This window comes from Chinchilla lanigera, unplaced genomic scaffold (genome assembly GCF_000276665.1).
Source record: "Chinchilla lanigera isolate Chin_1 unplaced genomic scaffold, ChiLan1.0 scaffold00004, whole genome shotgun sequence".
In the NCBI taxonomy this organism is placed as follows: Eukaryota; Metazoa; Chordata; class Mammalia; order Rodentia; family Chinchillidae; genus Chinchilla; species Chinchilla lanigera.
In genome coordinates this window covers 1335840-1346004 of record NW_004955405.1, presented here as the reverse complement: position 1 = coordinate 1346004, position 10165 = coordinate 1335840, and positions in this window count along the sequence as shown.

Below are 10165 nucleotides of genomic sequence, written 5' to 3'. Positions count from 1 at the left end.
TTTATCCTTAAAATAAAAAAAAAAAAAAAATTGCCAACAAAAGGCATTTGAAAGACACTAATCTGTTTGTAATTATGTTATCTAATGTATTGGCTACATTCAAAAAATGCCTGTCTTTTAAAAAGCTGAATTTTTAAAATTCTGTAATAGTACCACATCATCATGGATAAGCTTTCTAGTCTACCTAAGTACAATGTTAGCTCTGAATGCATTTCAAAAACATGTCACTTCCATACACTCAAGAGAATGTGACTATATTATGTATAATTATCTTCTTTCTAGCCAAAGTTTCCAAGATTACCTTTTCTCATATCACTACCAGCCATTTATTCACTAAAATTAAACAACATGTTGGAGTTCATGTATTCTACTCTCCATATAAGATCTAAGATATTTAAATGAAAACTTCATACCAGTTTGCTATTGTCAAAATAATGATTTCTTGCATACTAAATACCACGATAGCATTGTTTTCTAAGAATTAAATCATGTTTACATAAATTTAATTTCTAAATGACACTCAAAATTCAAAAAATGCCAAATTATATCACTATTAATTTTACCAAATAAGTAAATTAGCATATATTTTAGTTGTCTCGATTTTTCCATTAAAAATACTGCCATGAATGTAGAAAAAGTAAAAACACAAACAATACTAAAATCTGTACAGTACTTCTATATATTTGTACCACAAAGAAATGTCCAAAATGCTTCTGATCGGTTACTTTTTTTTTAAAGACAATAACACCTATCTGAATGATCAGGACAAGCTCTGGCTGGTTTTCACAGATAGTCTCGGGGAACTGTCGGTAGCCTAGTAAATTAAAGTGATTCATCAATGTCATCCCTGTCTCAAGTGCACAAGACTGGGGAGCAGAGATGGATACAAAGCACAGAAAATGTGCCAGATGTGTTGCACGTCTGCATTTTTTTCGTCAGGATATGCACTTCATACACACTGAAGTCTATCAAATCTGATTTCCATTTTGTTATATTGTCAGAAATCCTTTTATTAAAGTATTTCTAAGAATGATAGCTAAAGTAACTGAAAAAGATGAACCTTAATAGTTACCTGTATCATCTTCCCAAATCAAAAGAGGACTAATAAATTATATATATAGATAGATATATTCTTATGCAAGGGAAAACAAATTATATGGCTGACAGCCAAAAAAGGATCGAGAATAAGCCTTCAAAAGCTTATTTTTTTTCTTGAAATACATGCTTAAGTAATAAAATTACAATTTTAACTTCTATAGTTCTAATAATCTCTGAAGAAATAGCATCTCAGACATACCCAATAACATTGTACTTGTTTATCTATCATTATGCTGATTCCCCACAGAGCTTTCTTCATTACTAATTTATGAAAGGAATTTGAAGAATAAGATTTGCAGTGTTTAATTCAAAACCTATTTGTGCACAGGACACTTACAATGTGTGGTTTTATATACAAAACTGGTATCGAAAGAAGTAATCAGCCCCTGTGCCCCAAAATAATTTTTTTGAGTATCCAACACTGAATAGTATTCCATATATAAATAGAAGACTCTGAAAAAAAATAAACTCACAATTGGAGTAGTTAAGTGCCATATCTGGAACTGAAGTACAGGTGAGTGCCCTGATTAACACTCTCTCTCTCTCTCTCTATCAATCTATCTATATATATATATAACCATGAGGATGAATAATACAGAAAGAATATGGTATGAAAGATAAGCCCTCACACCTTTCAGATAGTTAAATATTTAAAGCATACCTATTCAGTACACATGTGTAATTTTAGATCTAAAATAAAAATAATTTGATAACAGAAGCAATAATTGCTTTCCAAAACTATTTCTCCTCTTATATTTCACTATGTTGTGAAGACAGAAAAATAAGGATTAGCTGTGACATACTCCTCCTTCTCATTAATGCCTGAGAATCAATGTACAATGAATTTTTCCTCCTAAATACTGTACTTCATGTTTCTCATCCCAGATTCCACATCTCTCACATTCACTTCATTCTCATTTAGATTCTCCAAGTAATGTCTAGCTTGCCTCTCTCTCCCTCCCTCCCTCTCCCCGCTCCTTTGGCCTTGAACCAAATTCCGAACTCTCAGGCATGCTAAACACCCTCAATGATCAATCTCACATTTCACCAGCATAACTCCTTCCCTACCAAAGAAACCCACTTAGAGACACCCCATACTCCAGGCTACAACGAATCCTTACAGCATTCACTCATTCAAAGGGTCCAGGTTGTCTTGCCACACTTTTCTTTTTTTTTTAAAGAGAATAATAAAAAAAAAAGAACAATAGCAAAATACCAGCAATGTAGACAAAAACAAAACAAAGCAAAAACAATGATACAGGGTTTCAGAACAAAATGATAGGGATTAACAGTGGTTATTACAGTACATATTGCTATCTTCAATGAAGTTGCTGAGATTACCAGATGTAAGAATGCAAGATTGAGCAGACCATTAAAGGGAATAAACAATAGAAACAAAAGCAACGTTAAAAATGATACAGACTTCCACTAGACTCTTGCTGCTTGCTTTTGTTTGTTTTTACATACCCTATGCCTCTATCTGGACTTACAATCACACTCCCAAACCACCCACAGTAAACGACTCCTAAAGAAATCAAGTCCCTGTGAAGTTACTACTTGCCTCTATCATATAACTAGATGCATGTAACTAGATCATTGCAGCCAGTCCGTCTCATAGTACATCTAATCTTTCATTTTATATTATATTTGTAAAGCCTTTATTACTTAGCAGCAGAAATCTCTTTTACAAGTGATATCTCAGGTGAAACTAATGTACACATATGAAACAGAAGATGTTCTGACTGTTGTGTTGTACAGTGCTAAGTTCTCCAAAACCCTCCCTCCCTCTGTGCTACTTCAAAAACACCAAACACTTCAATTAGCTAATGGAAGCTTTTATGAACTCCAACTAAAGGTCCAGATTTGACTCTGTATTACATCTTAGTACACAGAAGAAGAGATCTGTAACACATCTGGCCTAATTAGGATATGCTTCTGCAATTTAATGGACAACCAATCACTCAAGAGATGAGAGAGGTCCTGTGAGCAGGCACCTTCTGTCTTAACAGGTCTGGGTTAGGGCCTCAGATTCTGCCATTCCTAAAAAGCATCCTGAGGTATGGTATTCACACCTTCTCAGGGACAAAGACGACAAGTTTTACCCGTCACAATTTTCTACCAGGGGGCAGGTACATTTCACTAATTATTATGCATACGCCCCTGGCCTCTGGAGTGGTTGCACCCTGACCCTGTGTAGGTGCAGTCTCTGCCCCCCCTCTCCTCCCCTGCTTTGTAACTCCTTGATAAAACTTTCAAACAGTGCTCTCATAGGTGGGGCTCAAAGATTCAAAACGGGCAGGAGTTTGAAGTTGTCAGTTTAGCCTCAACTCTAAGCCATGTTTTCCACTGCACCACTGACAGAAAGTTTCATATTGGGGGAATCATTTAGAACTGTCCGTTCTCTTATTAAAGGTGGCATTCTGTACCTTGACAAAGCCTTGCTGGCATCTACCTTCTCTTCACATACAGCACAGAGGAACAGAAAATTGCAGGCCTCCCTAACCACCTACACTAATCAAGACCATCTCCTGAATAGTCAGAAAAATCTGATGTGCTTTACTCTATCAAACTTCTAAAATGTGTATGTGCTACCTGAATACACAGGACATCGATTTAACAAAATAGCACTACTACTGGGGTATTTTAAAGTTGAGATCAGCTGTGTCTTCCTTGAACCTCAGAAAAGTCAACATATAGTGAAATTTGCACAGTGATAGTTTACTTCCCCATCATTATTCTGGTTGCCATGTGAAAGGTAGAAAGTGGCTTTATGTCTTGTAAACAAGGAGGTCAGGGACATCCTTTTCCCTGTCAATATGCTTAAGAAATACGTACATTGGTGAGAAGATTTTCATTCACTAAATGCTCACTCACGTGAAGACACTTCGGAAATGATTTAAAAAGAAAACATTTCTATAGCCAGTTTTATAAAGAAAGGCTACAATGTATTGTGTATTGTTGGCGAGAATGCTTTGCTAGCTGAGCATTACATTCAACCTATTTCTAGGAAACTGTGCACATGGTTGGGAGAATTTTTATAGAACTCCTACCTAATCATTTTAAATAACCTATTCCCCTTGATAGAAATCTATTCATCTAAAAGATAATGTAAAAAGAGGAATACAGTACTCAAAACATTGATTCATGCCACATTTCTTCAAAATTAATGAGCTTTTAGAACTAGAATCTTTACCCATCTTTCCCCTCTCAATAAAAAATCTGTCAAAAAGAATTTACAGTACTGTACAATCAAACACAAACTGAAAAGCCAAACAGAAATGCTCTATTAGAGGGAATAAAATTAGAATAAAATGTAACATTCCTAGAAGAGCATACTTACCAGAATATTAATTCAGAATTCTCTATAAAAGATAATGCAGTAGAAGACAAGAGTTTTTAGCTTCTCTAATCCTGTTTTTTCATTAGTAAAATGAAGAAAATGTTTTAAAGAGGATCTCTAAAGTCCATTAAAGCAAGATGTCTATATAATTTTTCAAATTTCAGAGTTCATTCTTACCTAGGACTGGATTGGAAAAAGCCCGACAGTACCTTCGCTGTCATATCTGCTCATCTAACCTAATCTTCTAGTGTAAAGCTACACAAATGTATCTCCTTTCCATTGTTCTATAATGAACTAGCACCTACAGATGCTATTTAAAGAACTAAAAATCCATCATTCATTCAGTTTTGTCAACAATATTTCCTGATCACCGACCTGACTGGTCACATTTCAAGTTGATAAGCTTTAATCTCCAGTATGTCCCTGGATGCTCTTGAACAAATCCAACCCTCTGTAAGGCAGCACATCTTAGCTGCTTTTCTCACTGCTGAGACAAAAGTAACCAACACCCAAAGTAAAAGAGGGAAAGGTTTATTCAGCTCACAACATGCACAGGTTTTAATCCATCCTTGGCTGGCTCCTAAGCAGGCTGGCCCAAGGTAGAGGGGCAGCAATTCATGACAGCGGAAGACAGCTAAAGCAACCTGAGAAAGGTTTTTGTGTCTCACATTGTATTCAGTCTGCTGGGATTAAGGAGGTGCCAATTCAATCAGCGGACTGATCTAGCAATCACCCACCCTTAACCTCAGCACCCTAAATCCCAGCACTGGACAATGAATCAATCACACATTCAACCACCTCTGAAAAGAGCCATATGATGGCATGAGGCTTTGGTGGGACATGTAGACACAAACCATAACACATCTCAACCAAGTCATAGCTTTTCTCCTCTCAAACCTTCAGAACCTTCTCTTGTATCATCTTGAGTCTTGGTTGCATCTATCACTAAAAATACAGCTGTATTATGAGAAGAACTTTCCCAGACACTGGTCCCAAATCTCCAACCCACCTGCCCAACCCTGTGTCCTGCACCTTTGCTCTCACTGCAGAGGAAAGACACTCCCTGCCCCACTCCCAGGCTCACTCTTCCACACATGGCATTCCACCTCCCTTTAGCTAACCAGTGGCCTCATTCACAGCTGCTCTTTCCCAACTACAAGGGTAGATTTCTCTTTCCCTATGGATTAATACCTACAAATTTATTCAGATTAATTCCTACAAATAATGCATATTATCCACTACAAAAAATAAGGTATTCAGTTCTAAAAACAACTCTTCATTCCTCTCTCTGTTCCACTGTTGCCCTATTGTCTTTTTTTTTTTTTTTGCAAACCTGTTCAGAAGTCTCTCATTCTTGCTGTCTTCACATTTGTTTCTTCCATTTCCTATTACCATAATCAACAACTTTTTGTCACCACCATTTCACATTTTGTCAAAGTGATACATGAGCTTTATATTGCTAAATCCACTGTTAAACTCAGCTCTCAGTTCATTTAAAACTGATCAGTAGGCTGGGTGTGGTGGCGCACGCCTGTAATCCCAGCGCCTGGGAGGCTGAGGCAGGAGGATTACTGTGAGTTCGAAACGAACCTGGGCTACAAAGTGAGCTCAAGGACTGCCTGAACTGCTTAGTGAGACCCTGTCTCAAAAAAAAAAAAAAAAAGAAAAGAAAAGAAAAAAAAATCAGCAGCATTTGCCAGTGCTCCCTGATTCCTTCACAAAATATTCTTTCTTGATTTCCAGTACCCACTTGATTTTTCTGCACCTTCTCTGGTGCATCCTTCATAATGTACTCTGGGTTCTGAGACTTCACTATCTCTACATCCTCAATTTTCAGAGTTTAGTTACTGGCTCGCCCCTCTTTACTAAGTGTCTCTTTGCACTGCGAAATTTCACTTACTTCCACACTCTTGACACCAAAGTATGTCTCCAGCCCAGACCTAGCTTCTGAAATCCAGATCTATGTATGCCACAGCCCCCTGAATCCCTCACAGACATCTCAACCTTAACATGTCCCAGGTGGTTTTCCAATTACGTACTCATCTCATAAGCTCTACCCCAGTGTAGAAAATGCGAAGTCTGTCTTCACGCTCCAACCTAGAAACCAGTCTTGCCTGTGACCCTTTCTCTCACACTGCACACCAATATTTAACAAACCTTGTGACTATCTCCACCTTTACCACACTGGCAAAGCTACATCTGTTTTCTCCATAGTACTCCGCTGTCAGGGTATCTCCCATAATGAAGCCAGCATGCACTGTTAAATCAGAACTCAGAACACACTGCTCCTCTTTAACTTGTGACTATCCTGTATCACAAAAAATAACAGCCCCAATCCTTACGTAGGCTTCCTCCATACATATACTGGACCTCACCTGCCACTCTTCTTCCTCTCCACCACCCTACCATAGACACACACCATCCTTGCTCTTTTTTCAGCAGGCTGAGCACATTCCTGCGAAGAGGAATTGGCACTTGACATCGATTTGTGATCCAAAGATCCTTCTCCACTGTTACCTGTCACCAGACCTTCTGTAGACAACATATATAAAACACCAATGACCACCATACTCTTGTTTTAGCTCAACCTGGTTTACCTTTCTCCTTAGAACTTGTCACTGTCCAACACACAATACAGTTACAGTACTCACTTTTGGATTTAGAACTCAAAATCCCCAAGTATCATTAATTTGTAGTAAATGAAATAGGGACAGTTTTTGGTTAAAACTGTCTAATATGATTAAATATTTACACAGAATTCAGGGTTGACATTATTTGCCACTTTGTTCTTATGTTCCTTTAAAACTTAAGACAGTTAATGCTATGAATGCATTGAAATGCAAGACAAAGATGAGGACCTTTTGAATAATATAATATAATGAAAGTAAATGATATGAATAAAAATAAAAGGTATAACGTATTTTAAATAGAAGTATCATTTTTTTTATGCTCAGGGTAATAAAAGTATTTCCCAGGAGACAATATTTTCATTACTAAATACTCAAAAACATGAGTTCCCATCACACACTTAAATGAACAAAATGTATTAGTATATGTACTAAACAACAACAGAAACAAGTACTGCGGCTTTTTGATCTGCCTTCAAAATGTGCATTCTTGGCAGTGAGAAGCAGGAATTCAAAATGCCACTGTCTCTAATTTTAAAAATTTATTAATTATAAAATTTTTTGACTAAATATATATGCATACAGTCTTACTTACTTTCTTGTTTTGGAGACAAAATGTCCAAAACTCACAAGTTAAACAAGGAGAGTTTTATTTTAGCTCAGAGTTTGTAGAGACTGCAGTCTACAATTAGCTGGCTCTCAGGCAGGGCAGCATGGTAGAGGGGCAACAGTCCATGGCACAGCAGGCAGGAAGTATTCCCTTTTCATTCCATCCCGGAAGCAAGCCTATTGGTTGGTGTCACCCACATCCACGGTAGTCTTCCCTCTTTCGTAAGTCAGTAACCCATATCAGTCAATGAATTCAGTGTCACATACCCATGATCCAATCACTCTCAAAAGCCCACTTATGTGCACATGGGGCTTTGGGAGGACATCTATAGATATGTCAGTATGTACATATATATTTTTATCAGACAGCATCCAAAACAAGTTGCCCAATTTGATGATATAACTTCAAATATTTCTACTTATAGAAAACAGCTATGAGGTAAGTTAAAGGAAATAAAAGCTTTTTAAAAAGAGACAAATTGTAAGTAAAAATTGTACTTTTTAGGAAAACCACAACTGTTTGGACCCAGCTGACATTATTCAAGGTGATCCATATTAGCCTTGTTTGAGATAAACTTAGACTTCTTTCCTCAGGAATATTAAAAGTATATAAATTGGCTTAATTGAAAAAGCAAAGACTGGGAGTGTACCTTAAAATAAAGGAACAGGTTAAAAGCATCCAAAGAATTTTTAAATTATGAAAAAAAAAAAAAAAAACCTGTGCTATTCCTTTAAAATATGGTAGTACCCTTCTTGCAAGCGGGCCCACCTTTCTGTGGGGTTTCCACCCTTCAAGAGAAGCATAAATGATCTTTGCTTCAGGAAATCATATGTCTGATTTCTCTGAGCAACCATGTCCCCCACGTCTCCCAACCCCTCATCCTGTAAAACATAACTTAGCTCTTCATTTCCTCCTTTTTATCTCTCCTTGTCTACAGATTTCTGCAGCCTTAGGGATTTCCTTTTTGGCAGCTAGATGTTCCACAGTCTATAGAAAAATGAGTGCTTGTACATACAAGCAGCAAAGGTAAGAGGCACTGATTCCCGCTAACCAGAAACAGGAAAGTGTCCAGAGGCATTCTCTGTGACATGTATCAGCCTCATTAGGTGCAGTACTCCTACAGGTCCACAAGCCCTGTTCTAGGGTCAGACGGACCTCACCAGGGAGACACATACTAGGAAGGGCCCATGCAGTGTCTCCAGCAAAGTTTCTCAGGAAACTCGCATGGAAAACCCAATCCTGAGACACCACAAAAAAAGAAGGGATATCTTTGGGGTGACCCAAGTAAAGCAATCTCCTGAAATCATGCATATTTTGGAGTACTGAAAAGCTCTAGATAAAAGCAAATCCTTAAACTGTTCTTTTTATACCTCTGTCTATCTGTCTCTCTCTCTCCGAACTGAAGGGCATAAGCTTGGTCAACCTGGTGCCTTGCTCTCCTTTTGGGGTGGGTGGGAACATTCAGATGCTCATTCAGGTGATAAGTGATGTTCTCCTTGCGACCTGCTGAAGTAGACGGACTTAAAACTGAGAAGAAGCCCACTGCTTTATCTTTTCTCCTCTCTCCCCTAAGAAAGCCCAATCTCTCTGTCCCCCACTCAGACTTGCATCTGTCAGAAAACTCAACTCCTTCATCGTTTTCTGATATTGGTTATGAGGGAGAAGCAGGAGCTGTAGGGAAAGCGGTAAGTGGGAGCTGGAAACTCAGGACGCTTTCTCAGGACTCCTAGCGTGTCCCCCCACATCACATGGGGAAGGGACGCTTGTCCCAGCCAGGAGGAGGCCCACAGGCCACTTCAGCCCTCCTCAGCTGTCTGCTATGGCCTTCCTGGATCCTAAGACCTCTCTTCCAGACCTCCCGAATAGCAGTATTGTTTCTGGAGCCCCTGAGGGTTATCTCTGTAATGCTGGCTCACTTGCTCCCTGCATTTTATTCAGTTCTGATGTTATCAGGATAATTTTAGCCTCAAGTTGGTCTCCCTATCTAAAATGGTATGTGATCTATAGTTGCTAAGTGATGTCTCAAGACTATTTAAACCATCTCCAAGTTCCTTGTGCATATTACAGGTGCCTAGATATAAAGAAGCAAAGCCCCACTGTTGTGGTCAACTCCTATTCCTGCTTTCCTGATGTACTGATGAAGTTCAGAATACTTGCTCTTGGAGCAACAGATTTCTCTATGAGCAGCAGGGACACCTGGACTTGTCAATGACAGAAACAGCAGAGCTGCCCTGCCCCCTTGGGCAGTTTTGGCTGAGAAATGGAGCAGGTTTCATGTGCAGCATGGCCCCACATTATTCAGGCTGTGCACGACCCCACACGACCCCAGTCTGGAGCACTCCACACAGGTACCAGCGTGGCCCCAGAACTCGGTACGCCCAGCTGTGGAGTGACCTGAGGATGAGGCAGGAGGCCAGGTAGCCTGATCTCAGAGACCTAAAGAAAGTCCTGTCTTTTTTTCTCATCTTTTCTTTCTCTCTCTCTTTCCAA